Below are 18,205 nucleotides of genomic sequence, written 5' to 3' on the forward strand. Positions count from 1 at the left end.
ATGATTTCCCTCATTTTGCCAGAATTCTTTCTCTACTTTTCTATCAAGGATTTTGAAACAAGTGGTTTTCAACAGGTGGAATCAATACAACATGCGAAGTAAAAAGTTTTAAGTGATTTTGGTCATTGAAGCACACGTAAGTTTATCTTCTATGAGCCCCTATAAACATTTGTGTACCATCAAATTCCTATTCAGGTATGATGTTTCTTTGGAATAGAAGCTCATTTATGCTCTATCATCTTCGAGAGGACATTTGAATGATATTCAAATAGGTATTGATCTTTCAATACTAGGTATTCATTGTTTCCATAGCTTTAATTCATTGTGTACTACTTAGGTTGGAACATTTTCTACCCGTGATGTGATTCATGCGATTGATTTTGGGTTTAATGATGATTATATGTGAATACCAACTTGAATCCAACCAAAACTTGCATTCTGAAAATTGATTATAGAGGTGGTTTCTTTCATGATTTTGACTAGTTTCACTTGATTATTTTACTTTTCCCTATAGGGTTTGGTGGTGGAATCACACGGAAAGTTTAGGCTACTCAAGCAATGAGGATTTGGGGTTTTTATTTGTGCAATTTCAATGATAAAAGGCAAGTTTCCATACCTATTTTGGGCTACAAATTTGGCCCCATCTCTTTACCCTGTCCCTTTTTTCTTTGTTAATTTTCAACACAGAAAACAACATATTAAACTCAGGGCTACAAGTGTCAATCAAACTAATTTGTATCAAGTCTTAAGACCTTCAATTTCAAACTAGTGTATCCCGAAGTGCCATGGACTTGCCTTCTGTCATCTGTGGATATTTATAAATTTTATGATTTCCTTTTCTTTGTGAAGATGATTAGATTAATACTAAACAATTTCTTTAGAGTGTATGCCAACAGCTTATAAAGAGAATCTTCATGGGCCATATGTTTACAAGTAAATAATTTCCTTAAGCTATGATGTGTTCTTAAGAAGCCCTTAGCTCTTCCTATAGAAAGTTCTATTACCTTTTTGAGTTTGATAGGTTGTTTATGGAATGTATGATTTGACTTCAATGAATTGTGGGCATTAGTGAATTGGGTCATTTTGAAAGGAGGCTATGAGTTTGGAAGCAAATGTCGGTCTAAAATAAGAGTGGATGTAAAGGTAGAAATTTGTGGCTTTCATACTAAATATGTATGTATGTATGTATGTACGTACGTATATTTATATATATGTACGTATGTATGTATATTTATATATATGCTTTGTCTATTGTAATGAAATTGTTAGTCTGTGCCTTTAAAAAGGAAAACACTATTGTTTTTGGATAAATAACAAACATTAGTCATTGATTGATATGCCAAAAAAATATAACATCTCATAGATGAAATCCATGAAAGTGGATCTATGCTTTGTGAGAGAGTGTTATGCTTTTCTTGAAGAGGAGAACTCCAGGCTGAGGGACAGGGATAGGGTTGGTGATGGCCATGGTGTAAGGCCGAAAGAAGATGATCTGGTGAGCTTTCTATTTCATTTAAATGATTTTTAGTAGTTCTAGATTTTTACAGTCCTTTTAATGGATTTTCTAAACTTTTCATACAAATATGAAAATTGTATGGATTTTTTTGAAGTAGTTTGTGTGAATGTGTGGCTTTACAGGTGAGGCTGCAGCTGGAAGTGAATTTGGCAGAGAAAGGTTGTCGTCCATGTGGGTATTGTATTTTTCCCTCCTTTGTGGTCTTTTGTAGAATTCTATCAAGTCCTAAGACCTTCAATTTCAAACTAGTCTATTCTCAAGTGCCATGGACCTGCTTTCGGTCATCTATGGATATTTATAAAATTTATGATTTCTTTTTCTTTATCAAGATGATTAGATTAATACTAAATAGTTTCTTTAGAGTGTATGGGAATAGCTTGTAAAGAGAATCTCCATGGGCCACAGTTTTAAAATTAAATAACTTCCTAAAGCTATGATGTGTTCTTAAGCAGTGCTCAACTTGTCCTATACAAACTTCTATTAACTTTTTGAGTTTCTTAGGTTGTTTATGAAATGTCATATTTAATTTGAGTTCAGTGATACCAGGGAGAACAAAAATGTGAAAAATTAAAAGAGCAACTTCATCTTGTGTTTAAAATGTCATGAATTTGAATACTTTTTACAAAAAGTTGTCATCAATTTATATGTTTTTGTCATTCATGAAAAATTTTGTAGTTTTTACTCTGGTTTGTTTGAAGAGTTTGAGAATATAATTAGATCTTAAATAGTGATTCAGCACTAGAACCAGGAAAAAAATTCATAGCTACTCAGCAACAGGCTGAAGTTTGGTTTCCTGACGTACAGTTTTTAGTAACAGTGATTGATTATAGGCATTGATATAAATCCTGAAAGATTTGAGAATCGTATACAAAGATGCTTTTATGCATTTTATGTTCACCCATGTTGCAATTTCTCTTTCAACCATTGTTTTTCTCATTGTTTTCTTTGCTTTCATTCCAGCAAAGCAATATGGAGTAACGGAATGTATAAACCCAAAAGACCACTAGAAACCTATTCAGCAGGTTTGTTAACCCAAATTTTGATCCCATATTTTCAATGAATATAAAGCTATAGTTTTTCAAGAAATGTATGGATTTCACCCTTGTATAGTATGAAAGCATAAAAATATAAATGAATTTCTTTTGATCTTACAGGTGATTGCTGAATGAACTAATGGTGGTGTAGACTATAGTATTGAATGCACTAGGAGTCGATCAATTCAGAAATTCGATTCTTGTCATGACTTATATCCTCTTCCCCTGTTTCATATAAAGGATTTTCTCATTACAGTAAAATAAGATGTATATGTTGCACATTCTAACTTAAAATTTTGTGTGAATTTGAAGGGGTGGGGAGTGACAGTTTTGATGGGAGTGCCTAATTCCAATTCAATCTTTTCCACCAGGCCTCTGAATTTTCTGAACGAGAAAACACTGAAAGGAACATTCTTTGGAAACTATAAGTCCAGATCAAATCTTCCAGGTTTTGTGGAAAAATACATGAACAAGGTGAGAAACATAGTTTCTAGATCTATGTTCTTCCTGCTATAGTTGAAAGGAACATTCTTTGGGAACTATAAGCCCAGATTGAATTTTCCAGGTTTTGTGGAAAGATACATGAACAATGTGAGAAACATAGTTTCTAGATCTATGTTCTTCCTGCTATAGTTTAGATAAACATTTATGAAAAGAAAGTTTCTTTTAATTTCAAAGATTTCTCTTGAGAATGTATCTCTGACAACTTGAGGTACCATTTTGTTTTTTGCTGTAGGAGCTTGAACTGGAAAATTTTATCACACATGAATTAGCCTTTGCAGATATCAACAAGGCATTTGACTTGATGTATTATCAACATTGGTGTAGCCACCTATATTGGCATTTTGGCATAATGCATCAAATGGTGCCATGAAAATTTGATTCATGACTGTTAACTGAATGTTGTCATCTGAGATAGTGTTTCTAAATTTGCTAATAAAACAAGCTTCTCCATTCACATTTGGAAGAAAAGGTTTTCTTTGTCTTCAGAGTACGAAATTCTTTAAAATGACATGAATAAGATACTCTATTCAAAATATAGTTCCCGACTTTTTATTTTTCTACAAATTCTTTTCCTATTTAAATCCAGTATTAGTTTCCAACATAATTTCTTCTTTTTGTTCCTTACAGCTAATATTCCTAACAATTCATATACCAGCTACGTAAAATTATACCATACATTTTTAACTATGATACATAAAATTTTATCGTTTCAATAAACTATCCCAAAATTAATCACATTTCTTCTATCTTATGGCAATAGGTAGGAACTGCCGCTCCCACAGAGCTCTTATTTAGTTATCTTTCATAGTAACTCAAGGATAATCATCTTGTTGGGATTTTTCAAAAAAATTGTGTATATTGCCTTTTATGTATGATACCATCAGGAAGCTCATCATAAGTTGTATATACCGATCTTCCCAATATAAAATCAAATACTTTTCCTACTTACACAAAGTCTAAAAGTTGAGAATAGTCCACACGTAATACCAGATTTTTCAACACATACCACTAAAAGGGAGCTTCATGATTTTAGTGTTTTAGCTATATCTTGGGATCCTCAGAAAATTTCTCCTCTTGGTTGGATGTCTTCTCGCTTAGCTCTCTCTATGGTAGCTTCTGCTCTAGACTCAGGAGAGGTAATCATGGTTACTAATGTGTATGCACCTGTTGATCTTGTGGGAAAGGAGGAACTTTGGGAACATATTCAATATGTTAGAAATTGTCATCCTTATCATCCTTGGGTGTTAGCAGGGGACTTCAATTCAGTTTTAAGTCTAGAGGAGAAGCATGGGGGTTTGGCTAGATTGGGGCCTTCTTCTGCTCTTCTTCAGCAACAGATATCTCTTTTGCATCTCTCTGATGTTAAGCCTTGTAATGGTCTCTATACCTAGAATAATCGTAGGACTGGTGTTGTTGCTATCTCAGAACGTCTGGATAGATTTCTTGTTTCTTGCTTCTGGGATAGTGGCACCCTTACTATCTCTTCAGAAATCCTTGATTGGAGGGGTTCAGATCATTGGCCAATCAAATTTTTTGTTATAGGGGCTTATGTTTCGAACCATCCTCCTTTTAAGTTCCAGTTGATGTGGCTTCGGGACTCCTCTCTTCATGATTGTGTTTTCTGTTGGTGGAAAGATGGTGCTCCTGCATATGGTACTGCAATGTTCTAATTTTCTAAAAGGCTTCAATATGTTAAAAGGCAGCTCAAGATATGGAATAGGGATTGCTTTGGGAACCTTCACTTTATGAAAAGGCTTGCTCAAGAAGATCTTGATGTCATCATAAGGGAGATTAGAGATCGATGTTTCTCAGAGGCTCTTGGCAAGGCTGAATCCCTTGCTTGTAGAGCTCTAGAAAAATGGGAACTTCGAGAGGAAATTTTTTGGAAGCAAAAGGCTAGAGTTGATTGGCTCCAGGAAGGTGATCATAACACTGCCTTTTTTCATAAAATAATGCAATGTCGCCAAAATCAGAGCACTATCTCTTCTTTGGTTAATTCTCAAGGTATCCAACTGAATTCCTCGCCAGCTTTGTTCTAGGAGGCTATTTGGTACTTCTCTACCCTCTTCTCTGAGGACTCTCCTCCTATTGATAATGAAGAAAATCTTATTTTGTCCTGTATTCCTTCCCTTATCACTCAAGAAATGAATGATTATCTCATGCGTCCAATTTCTTTGGAAGAGCTGGAGGAGGTGGTCTTTGGCATGCCTAAGGGGAAGGCTCCTGGTCCTGATAGCTTTCCAATTGAATTCTTTCAAGAATTTTGAGACATCATTAATCATGATTTGTTGGCAGTGGTTAAAGAATCCTATGCTAGCAAACAGATGCTTCGAGCTTTGAACTCTACATTCTTGACTCTTATTCCTAAGAGAGAGGGTGCTAATCAATTGGAGTGTTTTAGACCAATTTCCTTATGTAATGTGGTTTACAAAGTTATTACTAAGTTGATTGCTGAGAGATTGAAAAGGTGGCTTCCCATTATTATCTCAGAAGAACAAGGTGGTTTTGTTGCTGGTAGACAAATTTTGGATGGGGTGGTTATTGCTACTAAGGCTATTCACTCTATGGCTACTTCTAGGGAGAGAGCCATGTTTGTTAAGCTAGATATGGCTAAGGCCTACGATAGAGTTAAATGGAGCTTCCTAAGGAGTATTCTTCTTTCTTTTGGATTTAGCTCTGAATGGGTGAGTTGGATTATGAGTTGTGTTACTTCTGCCTCTTTTTCAATTCTTATTAATGGTCAACCTTCTCAACTATTTGGTGCTTCTAGAGGCCTCCGCCAGGGTGACCCTCTCTCCCCATATCTATTCATCATTATGGCTGAAGGCTTGGGCAGATTCATTAAGCATCAAGTGTCCTAGAATTCTATTCAAGGCTGGCAGTGGGGTAATGGCTTACCTTCTCTTTCCCATCCTCAATTTATTGATGATTCTGATCTTGTTGGTCTTGCTAGGATCAAGGAAGCTGAAGCCTTTCGACATGCTTTGGACGTTTATTTGGCAGCTTCAGGCCAGAAAGTTAATGAGCACAAATCTTCCATTTAATTTTTTAACACTCCTGATTCTATTTAGCATAGGATTGTTGGTATCCTATGGTTTCAAATAGGATCACTTCCTTTGACTTATCTTGGCATCCCTATTGCTGTTTCCAGGAAGCCATGTCTCTTCTGGAAAAATTTGATTACCAAGCTTCAGGATAAGGTAAATCATTGGACTCATAGATGGCTTTCTACTGTTGCCCGAGTTACTCTTCTTCAAGCTGTTATCCAAGCTCTTCCTACTTATCGAAGCATGGTTCACGCTGCACCTATTTACTTTCTCAAGGAGTTTGATGCTCTTTCTTGAAAATTCCTTTGGAGTGGTAATTTGCGTAGTACTAAATGGAGCCTGGTTAATTGGGCAACTGTTTTTAGGCCTAAAAAGGAGGGTGGTCTTGGTCTTCGATCTGCTCTATTGAGTAATCAAGCTTTGGCTACTAAGCTTTATTGGCGATGGTGCTCTGGACAACATCAACTTTGGGCTCGTATTATCACTCATAAATATTTTCATGGTGCTGATCCTTGCTCTGTTTCTGCACTTCCTCTTGAAGGTCGTGGCTCAATGGTTTGGCATACTTTGAAGACAGGTGCGATGTTGGTAAAGAGGGGTCTGTTTTGGATATGTAAAGGAGGTTCTCAGGCTTTTTTTTGGTCTGATGCTTGGGATGGATTCCCTTCCATTTTATCCATATGCCCTCATCTTCAGCCTCTTTGTGACTCTTTTCTTGCCGCTGGATGGGATAAAGTGGCTCATTACAAGACTCCTTATCAATTGGGACCTGTTGTTGGTTACAGATGGAAGCATTCTTCTGATTGGCCTCCTGGAGTTACAGACATGGATCGTCAGGAGCTTTCTCAAATTCTGGCCTGTAGAGAGTGTTCTTCTTTGCTTGGTCCAGATGCTTTGGCTTGGGGCGGTACCTTGTCTGGTAAATATCATGTCTCTGCTGGGCATCAGGAGATAACTAGACAATTATTTGGGGATGCTGAGGTCCCTTGGTGGAAGCAAGTTTGGAATAAAGTTTCTTGGTCCAAGTGCAATTTTTTCATGTGGCTAGTGGCTCACAATCGTTGTCTTACCTAGGATAATCTTTGTAAACGTGGATTTCAGGGCTCCTCTTATTGTGTTTTGTGTGGTAATGGAGAGGAGTCTATCTCCCATCTATTCTTCCATTGCTCCTATTCTACTCAGATATGGCACCTTTGGTGGAGTGCTTGGGGTTGCTCTTGTTGGCATGCTTCCTCTTTGCCTGAGTTTTGGGCCTGCTTGGGTACTGCTCCCTCTAAGTCTTCTTTTCTCCATGCTGCTTGGATTGTTGGCCCATCTTTCATGCTTTGGCATATTTGTTTGGAGAGGAATCGTCGCATATTCCAAGATGTTCGGCTTGGTGTTTTGCATCTTTGGTGGAAAATATCACATTCTCTTCAGGAAACTATTCTTGTGAAGTGTGAGCTTGATGGGGTTATGGATCTAGTTGATCTTGCTATCTGTAATCGCCTCAATTTTCATCTACAGGATGGGGCTGTAGTTCATAGGTTTCCTTCTATGTCTAGGTAGCTTCACTATCAAAGGAAGGGTCAAGTTAATCGGGATGGGCACTGGACTCCTCCTCCATGTGGAGTTCTAAAAATTAACACTGATGGTTCTTCCCGTGGGAATCCTGGTCCGGCTGGTATTGGCGGAGTGGCTCGTTGTAGTTATGGGGATGTTAAATTTTTCTTCTCAGTTCATAAGGGTGATTATACTAACAATCTCATAGAAGCTTAGGCTATTTTATATGCTATGGAACAGTGTTGCTTGAGGGGATGGAGTAAAATTATCTGTGAGTCTGATTCCCAGGTGGTAGTGAACATGCTTTCTTCACAAGAGCTTGAGGATGTTAGTTGGCAGTTGGCCACTGTTGTTAAGCAGATTCTTTTCTTCTCTTCCTCTTTTCAGTTCATTAGGTTCACGTATATTCCTCGTGAATGGAATAGAACTGCTGATTGTTTAGCCAAATGGGCATCTAGTCATGATCTGGGTTGGAATATTAGGGATAGGAGGCAACTGTCCTTTGAGATGGTGCAAGAATTTGATGATCTTGTAGCTCAAGACCGAGCTCCTTGTTGAGCTCTCCTTGTTGTATTTCTTTCTGTCTTAATAAATTTTTACCCCTCTTTTTGCAAAAAAAATAAAAATATAAGAGATATTCAAGGGGTCGCTCACCATTAATTTTAATGAAGATATTTCAAAATTATTAAAGAGTCTTGTACCCACTATCATTCATAAACCCAATTTGGCCACTTGCTAATTGTTGTTGATAAATTTTATGCAAGGTTATCACATGAAAATATTGACATTTTTCCTTTGGTTATGAATGATTAGTTTTGTAGTTATCATGTTTATTTTTCTATTCAATCTTATAGATGATTGTAAAATGTTGTATGATACAATCAAATAGAATGCACATATTAAGTGGCACTTCAAGCATTTCCAACACACTTTAATTTTTTTCATTTTTTAAAACTAAACATTTAAATTATATTTAACATATTGTTTAAAATATATTGTATAGTGAAAGTTGTTCATTTATAACATTTAACCATCCTAACTTGTGATGATGATACTATTTAGTTGACACTATGCATTCATGTATTATAAAAATTTTATGTGAAGAAAAATATCACTTCTTAAGAGACAATTGCTAACCTGTGGTCATGGCTAGATCAAGTTAACAAATACAAATATGATAAGATGATTAAATTATTACTATAGCTTCTATAGTATAAAATCTATAACATATTTTCTATACTTAATAATAAATAGTGTCTTGGAAAATTATAGTCACATTAAAAATCCAACCATAGAAGTGTAATTTCTATAATGTAAATTATTTCTCAACAAATTTAGATATAACTTTAGGCTTTGCTAAAATATTTTGATGCGAAAAAAGTAAGAAAATTAAAGAAAAAAGTTTATAACTAAGCTAAAAATTGTTTTTTACATGGACCAAAAATAAGCAATTACAACATAAAACAATAAATAATATAAAAAAAAATAAACCAATATATATCCCTATATACCTATTAATATAATAAAAAATAAGGGAATACACCCAAAAATATCTTCCTCTTCTTTTTTCTATCTAAATCAGCATTCCTCTTATTAAAATTAGTGGTTATACTCCTAGCTTTGCTAACAATATTATCAATGGAAGTGACCCCTTATCATTATTGTGTAACCTAGTAGTAGGACCAAGCTTAAAATTAATTCTAGTTTCCTCCGAATCTATGTATCTTCATGTTTGGCAAAGCCTATATCCATGAAGTGTGTCTTCTTTGTTGATTTCACACTCATAAAGGGAGAAGCGCTCATTTCCTTTGATATTCCTTCAAGCACCAAAACCTGATCATTCAACTTCTTTAAACCCTTAATTGAATTGCCCATGGTTGTCTCACTTATTTCTATAATGAATTTGACACCAACATGGAATACTTCATCTCCTTCTGATTCCATGAAATTCCACTCTAATGAGGTGTCCCCATAAATGTTCTTCTCTAAAATGAACTACTAATGACATAATAATATGAGTTCCTTATATGTCTGCATTGTAAGATTGGACATTTGTGGTATATCAACAATTGAATTTGATAAAGGGCGATTGTGAATAACACTAAAATACAAGTGTTTCTGTTGGTGATTGAGGGAGATTTTCAAATTTGGGATATGGGTTTTGAATAATGAACATTTCAGTGAAATTGATCAGGGATAGTGTTGAACATATTTTTTGTGTAAACATTGCATGTTTCAAACACTTTGTTAATGTCGATTGGAATTCTACAATGGTAGAATGGGGGAATGGGATAGTGAGAGCGTGTTAATGTTAACTTTTATTCTTCTAGGTTAAATTTGACAACCATCTACATGACAAAAGTTAAAATCTTATTATAAATAGAATATACTTTTTAAAATATTTTAATTAAAAACACATAAAGCATCCATTTAAAATTAGTAGACTTGGAGATATAAATCACCCACTTTTAAAGAAATTAAAATAAAAAGATCATGTTAGTAAATAAATAAATAAATGAAAATAAAGGAAATATAAATAATTTTAGATTTAGTAAATTAAATTATAATTATTTTGTAGTGGATATCTATCGATATTTCTTTAGATAGATTTATCTAAGATATCGATACTAGTTTTTTTTGCTAAGGGAGGATTGAGACTTTTAACCATGTGCTTGATTAATATTAAGGGTTAATACTAGAAATGGTGTCATCTCTCAAACAAGGTATTCCAAGATGTGCAATCAGAGCTGCAAGGGTGACCTAGTTCACACTGAATAGATTGACCATTTACTAATTTTCCCCTTCATTCATATCATATTTTGGGTTTTATGCCAATTTCTTAGGGATGCTCCTTATGTGGTTTTGCCTATCTTGAGGCACCTTTGGGACAATTTTACCTTTATTTTTTTCCTAAGCAGCTGCTAATTTCTACCTCATCAAGTATGACATTTCCTTTCAAGAAGCATGTGCTTCTTTGGGGCCTCTCTCACATCAATATCTATTATGGTTTTGATCATTAATACTCCCTTTCTAGGTTATATTTATTCCTGTAGGGCCTTGGCTATGTGTCAAGGTGGGATCATGCACTTTCATATAGTGCACAAGGTAATGTGATCTTCAATATTTGGGTATCCTAGATTTGCAATTAAATTGTAGTTGGGAAATTATTGGCTTGGTGTAGGCTTTTCAAATTTGTTCCTTTTATTTTCATCAGCATACATTCTAGTGAGGATGGGGATTTTATTCATGTATCTTTCCTTCTAGAGCCTTGAGCTAGTTGATTAATTAAAATTATAGTAGCTCGTCACTTCTATTTTGAAAAAATACTATGAACAATATTGAATAAAAACCTTAGCAATATTTTAAACAGTACAATTTTACACATTAAAACTTTAAAACTTGTGATCTAATGCTGAAATCTCATTAAGCTCTTATCAAAAAGATTCTAATGTGTACATTGCACACAACCTTAAGTCAACAATTTCTACTCTTAGAATCTTAAAATATGCATAATGTGTCTTCTATGAAATCATAAATCAATAAAGAAAAGAATGCACTTCTTTCCAGAATAAATCTTTAGGTAGGCTAGACAGGCTCGATATGCTTCTATCTATGTTAGCTATTTTGATAAACTCAAAATTACAAAAAACATGACATTTAGTGCAAGGATATAATTTAATGTGGTATTTTCTAGACACTTCATGTGCATTCTCTATACTTCCACATGTTTTACACTTTCCTATCCTGAAAGCCATCCATCAAGGAAATTTATTCCCTTAGCACCCAAAGATGAAGAAGATAGGGGAAGATGGAAAGTATACCTCCATCAATACCAATGCACCTCTACCTAAAGTCGCTTTATAGTTATACCTTTTTGATGTGACTTTGCATTTAAGCTACAAGAGGCATAAGATAACTATACAGATTAAGGAGAATTCTTATTTGGAGTACAATTATAAGAGGCATAGTATATATATGTAGATTCAATAGAATTCTTTCTTGGAGTATCTTTCAAATGAGTAGTTGGATAGTGGACATAAATAGGTTTTATTTCTTAGTGTATGAAATCATAAGGGTTTTCAGTTTCATGGGCATTAATTATCTCAATGGGTCCATCCATGTCCAACTCGTCACTCAACCCTTTGACTTCCCAATACCAATCCTCTTCCATTCATGTAGGAGATACAAGTTTTATGATTCATGATGTAGTAGAGGCAAGTAAATTGATTCTTCTCACCAAGGCAACTCACAACCACAAGTACATTGCTTCCAAACTAAATAAAATTAGAAGGATGAAGATGTCAAGTGTTTCCACCTCTAAGAGAGAACCAAAAGGAATTTTAGGTTATAATGAGATTGAACATTCCACAAGCCTTATCAATGTATGTTCTACAATCTTCCAAACTTGAAAGATTTGTTTTTTGACAACTTATATTTTTTATGAATTTTTGGATTTGGGTAGCATATTGTGCTAATCTTAACAATCTATGCTTTAGATTACCATTAGACTTTTGATCTTTATTCACAAAGAAGAAGAGGAAAGAGATATGTAATAATCCATGGGTTGTAAAATTTTCATACCATCATCTTACATTATTTCATATTTTCTTGAAGAAAATTGTTAACTCCAACAAGAGCTTGACAAAGTATTTACATGCAATCTACAAAATATAAGAGAAATAAAATTCTCTATAAGATTAAGGTATAATAGGAAGGCCAAATTAATATTGGGGTTAGATTCCCTTTTTCAAAATAAATGGAGATCAAATTTAATTATCTAAGAATCCCAAGCCATATGCACATTCAATGATGGAATTCCAAGGATCTTAAAACCCAATTACATATCATATTAAATCAAGCATCAACTATGTTAGGAGTAAACCTATTTTTAGTTAATGATTAATAATAATATAGAAGAATGGGACTTGGCCCTTTCAATTGCCGATTATGCTTCCACCGAACTCGATAGCCTAAATTTTGAAGAACTATTTTAGTGCATTCTAAGGGTGAGCTCATTGTAGCTGAAAAGTTTATTGTTGAACTTAGATTTATATGAAGAAAGGAAGATAAATCATATATCACAAAAAAATGTGGAAGACAAAGCGTTTTGAGTCATGGCATTATCTTTTATTGCCCTTTCCCTTTTCCTTTGTTCTAACTCTTGCTGTGACTCTGCATTTTGCATCTCAAGTTGATTAAGGTTATGATTCTTGTAGATAAGTTTGAATAATTTTATTACACAATTTACTACCCTATCCTACTAATAGGCTTTAATAATTGTACTAGACAATGTTTAATAAATTGATCATAACTTCTATGGATAATAATTTGAATTAGATGTGGGTTTTGGTCAAAATTTACTTCTAGGGATCATAACTTTTGACTTGGACGTGGTCATTTTGACTTTTTTTTTTGGAGACTGAAATATCATCTCGGCCTCTGCAATTGGCTTTTTGTGTTTTTTCTAGTATTTTTAGAAAGTTTTTTTTATAATAAATCCCAAATCATATTTTTGATTTCGTTGATTAGTTGGCAATTCATCTTGCCTTAGTTGGGGGCTTTTCTTGGAAAAAAATTGGAATTCATAGGATGGGTTTTGAAAATTACCAAAAATGGAAAAAACTATTTTTCTCAAAAATCTACCAAATATGGTAATTTTTGAAATTGCATTAAGTAGTTATTTTGTTTCATGGTAGAGGCAGAGTAGAGTTGCAAAAGTTTAATAAAGAATTATGGTGTTCTGAAACTTCTATGTTGTGTCATTTTTTGATTTATTCTTTGAAGGGTTTGGTTTACATCAATCCACAACTAGTCTCCACACCAAGTTTCCCCTCTTTGATCTACTCCTATGACATGACAATTAGCATGAATTACAATTTATTCAACCACATTTCCTTGATATCCAAATAGAACATATGGAATTATGTGTTGATCAATGCCATCTCCAGTAAAAATAAAAGAAAACCACTTAAAATTTGTTGTATCTAGAAAAATCCAAACAAGTTGAGATCCCAAATAGTAAATTGTAGAATCTCAAACCCTCAAATCTGTCATGGCCAAGAAGATCTGCACACAAGGAGGCATAATCCCTCTATGTAAAGGTTATGGCAGTCTTCTCAAACATCTAGCTAGTGAGAACACAACACAAATGGAGCTTTTGCAGGCTAGGCCGGGCCAAAGCCACAGAGTTTTGTGACATGGTAGAAAAAATATCCAGATAGTTAATAAGGCAAGAAGAAGCTTTTGAAATTGGTTATATAAAATAATGTTAAGTAGATTTTTCCCTAAATAATAACTATTTTTAGCTTGCTTCACCCAATGAAAAATCTGATAAATTATATTTAAAAATATATATTTATATTTAAGTACAATGATTTCTATGCAATAAAATTTAATATTTTATGATCATTGGTCTGCTAACAAAATCAAATAAAAAAAGGTTATAAAAAAAATGTTAGGCAATGAATGCAAAACTTACATGTCAACAAGAACTACTTTTACGATTTAAAAAATCTATCCAAGATAATAAAAATCACATGGAAAAACAGAACCCTAATCAAAGAATAATCATGTAAAGCCCAAGCAAGACAGAAAGATAATCGCTACCCACATGAACTTCTAGACTCTTAAATTGAGCAAGATACGAGAGGCCTTGAATGATATGATTATGTTGTCTGTCTTACTGACTAATATATCTTCATCTTGGTAGGCTCTTTCAGTGTGAAGTGGAATATTGTTTTCCAACGCTACGAAGTTTCTTGATATGTCCATCCGGAAGTTGCTTATCTTGTTTTTTCTAATTCAAAGTCGAATATTGTTTTCCAAAGCTACGAAGTTTCTTGATATGTCCATCCTGAAGTTGCTTGTCCTGTTTTTTCCAATTCAATGTCGAATACCTTTCAATAGGAAGCTTCGCCAATTTTATCGGTCTTTGTTTGAACCGGAATTGCAGGCCTGTTGACCTTGATTAGGCTGTCCGGATTCTGAATCAGATTATACTTTTCCCAAATATTATCAAACTAGACGACGAGTACGGCCGGTTAATTAAACTGGTTTCACAAATATAAGTGTTCGGTATTGAGAAATAGCTCTCGATTAATTTTAACCTAACTTTATGTTCTCCTTCATTACTCGCCAATGCTATTTGAGTTTTACTTTTCCCAATATTTGTGATGGACTGAGTAAACGAGACCAAGTCAAGGGAACTCCTCGGAAATGCCATCAAGTTTTTTTTTTCATCATCCCATATCACTTTCTATTTATATCCACTGCGCTCGAACTTTTATAACTAAGGGAATTTGTGAATCAGAATATCAGAAAGAGATCTCAGTATTAACTATAGAGTGGAGGATTTTATTTATTCCTTTCTTGGAAGCTGCAAGTATTTGTAACGAGTGTAAGAATCGAGAGTATGGCAACATCTCCATTGGTTTTGAGCAGTCCTAATATCATATCTCGAAACAAGAAAAGTAATGGAGACTTACAAGACCAAACAAACAAACTGAATCTGTGTGATACGTGGAGGGATATCCAGGGTGCAAAGAATTGGAATGGCATGATCGATCCCATTAACCCGATTCTCAAAGCAGAGATGCTCAGATATGGTGATTTTACAAAGCAGTGCTACGATGCATTTGAGAACGCCCCCTCTTCCACATCTTATGGGAATTGTAAGCGCAGCAAAAGCTCTCTCACCCAGAGACTGGAACTACTAAATTGTGGTCGTGGATACGAAGTTACCAAATACATATACGCCAATACGAGTCTTTTGGACTTCATTTTTGGCGAGGAGTCAAGTGAAGGAGTTAGCTGGATGGGTTATATTGCGATTTGTAATGACCCAGATGAGATAAAGAGATTAGGAAGACGTGACATAGTTGTTGCATGGAGAGGCACCCAAACTGCCTTCGAATGGATGCAAAATTTCAGAGACATATTGGTTCCTATGATGACTTCAAGGGCTACGACGTGCTCCAAGATCCAAACCATTTCAAATCCAGATGTGAGGATTGAGAAGGGATTTCTCAGTTGCTATACGTCTACCGACGAGGACTCTGTTAGATGCACGCTTAGCGCAAGAGGAATGGTAATGGGTGAGATAACTAGATTGGTGAAGGAATACACAGAGAAAGGAGAAGAATTGAGCATAACATTTACTGGACACAGCTTGGGAGCTGCACTTGCAACTCTGAGCGCATATGATATCAAAGAAACCATGGTGAATAAAATTGGTTTGACCTCAATTCCCGTAACAGTGTTTTCCTTCGCTTCTCCTCGCGTAGGCAACCTCTCATTTGCCCAACATATGGAGGAGATTGGCGTCAAAGTGCTGCGTGTTGTAAACCACGGAGATTTGATTCCGAAAATTCCTGGGATTTTTTTGAACGAAAAACTGGGATGGCTGACAAGGATTTTGCATCGGCTTCCATGGGCGTATGTTCATGTGGGAGTTGAGATCAGTTTAGATAGCAGCAGGTCGCCTTTCCTGAGGAGCACGCTCAACCCTGCAAATTTTCACAACTTGGAGGTTTATTTGCACGCACTCGATGGCTTTCAAGGAAATAACGAATTGCCCTTTAAGTCCTCCGGAAGAGATCCATCTCTAGTTAGCAAATACTCCGACTACTCCCACCCCTGTTCCTCTTCCTCAGATTTTCTTCTAACCTAATCTTTCTGTCCCTATTCAATGTTGTTTTCTTTCTCCATTTCTTCCAGCTTTATGTCATTATTGTCACTACTCGCTAATTGTTGTTTCAATTGATCTTATATGAAAAGTTTTATTACATAGTTGAGAATATTTTGATATTTTTTTAATTTAGATTATGATATTCGTCTATCTATCTTATATATGATAGTAAACCAATTTGAGATATGAACAGAACTATTTTACTATAAGATTGCCTTTAAATATATTAAAAATGTCCATATAAATTTTTAATAATATTTAACACATAATAAAAAAAATTCTATGATTATCAAATTGTATCATATACATTTGCAATAGATTTTCGAGCTTTTTTTTTTTCTTAATCTTCATTTTAAAAATTATATTATAATAATATTTAATTTATTATTCACAAGATATTTCACTAAGGAAATGTTTCATTTGTATTATTAATAACTTCGACTTGGTCACAAGGATACTATTGATTTGACAATATGTATTCACATACTAGGACACTAGTAAATTTGGGTCAATTTTTCAATGCCATTTTTGTTGCAATTTCGACAATTAGCTATCGAAAGCCCTCATTGCTAAACTGTCAACGAAAGTTTGACACACCTTCAAAAGCATCGATGTATCAATGACAATATCCGTAAAAAATAACCTGATTTGTCACATGTCACTACCAGACAACTAGTTCAACACGTCGAACTATCGATGCCAATGATAGATGATTCAATGAGCTTGTTATACCTTCAACAATAAATGGTGTTCAAATTACGAATATAGGTAGAGTTTTCAAAAAAATAATTATTGGGTCATAATACGCCTTCAACATATTTTGAGAAGTAAGAATGAACTTGTAGGCAAAGCAAACAACATAGAGAATTTTTGGAAGAAGTTGAAAATGGCAACCATAGTGCAGCACCTATGGGTAACAACGGTGGCTAAAATGGTTGTAGAGATTTTGAAATCCAAAGATATTGTTGCTGGTAATGACACAACAAAAGTTGTTCTCATCTTTGGTGCGATTCTTAAATGATGTGTAAATTTGTTATCTAAGGGGGTTCATCCTACCATTATGTCAAAGGCCTTTTACAGGGCCTCTTAGAAGGCCATCGAGGTTTTAATTTTTGTGGATATTCCTATCAAATTGATGGACCATGACTCTTTGGTGAAAAGTGTGAGCACTTCTCTGAATAGTAAGGTTTTCAGCTAGTATTCTACCTTATTGGCCCCACTTGCTATTGATGTCATCTTGAATTCATTACAAAATTCATTTCTATTGACCACTTGCAAGAAATTCATTACAAAATAAATAAATATATAAAATAAATAAATAAAATATAAATTCAAATTAATAAATAAATATGAGTGGATAAATACAATAAAATACAAAGAAATAAATGTTGTCAGCCAGTATTCTACCTTATGGGCCCTACATGCTGTTGACATTGTCCTTAATGTCATCGACCTTGTGAAGCCTAACATTGTGGAATTGAGGGACATCAAAGTTTTGCAAAAATTGGGTGGGACTATTGATGATACAAAGATGGTTAAGGGTTTTTTGTTGCATAAGAAAGAAAACCATACAGCTCGAGGCTCCACCAGGATTCAGAATGCGAAGATTGGCAAACCATACAGTTCCAAATTTTGCCTCCCAAGACAGACATTGAGAAAAACATTATGGTCTCTAATTATACAATGATGGATAGGATTTTGGAGGAGAGAAATTATATTTTGGGTATGATAAAGAAGAGCAAAGGCACTAGATGCAATGTGCTATTGTTCCAAAAGAATATTCTATGAGATGCTATCACTAATCTTTCACTGTATTATCTATCCAAGAAAAATATTTTGGTGGTCAAGGATGTGGAAAGGGGTGAAATCAAGTTCA

At 34.6% G+C, this 18,205-nt stretch overlaps 2 pseudogenes; both read left to right on the top strand.

The window, feature by feature from the left end:
• The first annotated feature begins 1,363 nt into the window (after window positions 1-1,363).
• On the top strand, window positions 1,364-14,604 carry LOC149537582 (alcohol dehydrogenase class-P-like; annotated as a pseudogene).
• A 431-nt stretch (window positions 14,605-15,035) lies between these two features.
• LOC149537583 (phospholipase A1-Igamma1, chloroplastic pseudogene) lies at window positions 15,036-16,372 on the top strand (annotated as a pseudogene).
• The last annotated feature ends 1,833 nt before the right edge of the window (window positions 16,373-18,205 follow it).

Source organism: Cupressus sempervirens, chromosome 9 (assembly GCF_028749045.1).
Source record: "Cupressus sempervirens isolate cs-2001-9-10 chromosome 9, ASM2874904v1, whole genome shotgun sequence".
Classification (NCBI taxonomy): Eukaryota; Viridiplantae; Streptophyta; class Pinopsida; order Cupressales; family Cupressaceae; genus Cupressus; species Cupressus sempervirens.